This window comes from Solanum tuberosum, unplaced genomic scaffold, assembly GCF_000226075.1.
Source record: "Solanum tuberosum cultivar DM 1-3 516 R44 unplaced genomic scaffold, SolTub_3.0 scf00353, whole genome shotgun sequence".
Taxonomy (NCBI): domain Eukaryota; kingdom Viridiplantae; phylum Streptophyta; class Magnoliopsida; order Solanales; family Solanaceae; genus Solanum; species Solanum tuberosum.
The window spans coordinates 69,272-69,887 of NW_006239275.1; positions in this window are offsets into that span (position 1 = coordinate 69,272).

The following is a 616-nucleotide window of genomic DNA, read 5'->3' on the forward strand; positions in this document are numbered from 1 at the left end:
GGACAGATATGTCCCCCATGGGTCCCGGACTGAGAGACAGCGGGTGTGTATCACTAGGTCAGACATGCATCACTATACTTGACATTGCATTCCATTGCATTACACATATTTATCATTAGTGAACTTGATATTATGTTTTGCTGATCTTGTAAGTGCGTTTCTGTGGAACTTTGATTGATGAATATTGAGTATGTTGTTGAGGATATGTAATTGTTAGAGTGTTGTTGTTGAGCTGTGTGCTATGTGAATTATGAGATGTTAGGTTGGGCTGGTTTTATGCAGGTTGTAGTTGTGGAGGTTGTAATTGATGAATATTGAGCTTGTTGTTGAGAATATGTGATTGTTAGAATGTTGTTGTTGAGATATGTGCTTGTGAATTGTGAAATGTTAAGTTGAGTTGGTTTTATGCAGTTTGTAGCTGTGGAGGTTCGGTTGGGGTGTAAGGAGTACTCGTATTCTATCCCCTTAGCTTGTGTTTAGAGGCTTACTTGATGAGTACTGCGTGGTTTGGTACTCACCCCTTGCTACTACATTGTTTTGTAGGTTACTAGTCCGGACTTTTGTGATATTTTCTTTTCTCCTTGTCTGAGGCTTCTTGTGGAGATTTGTGAGGTAG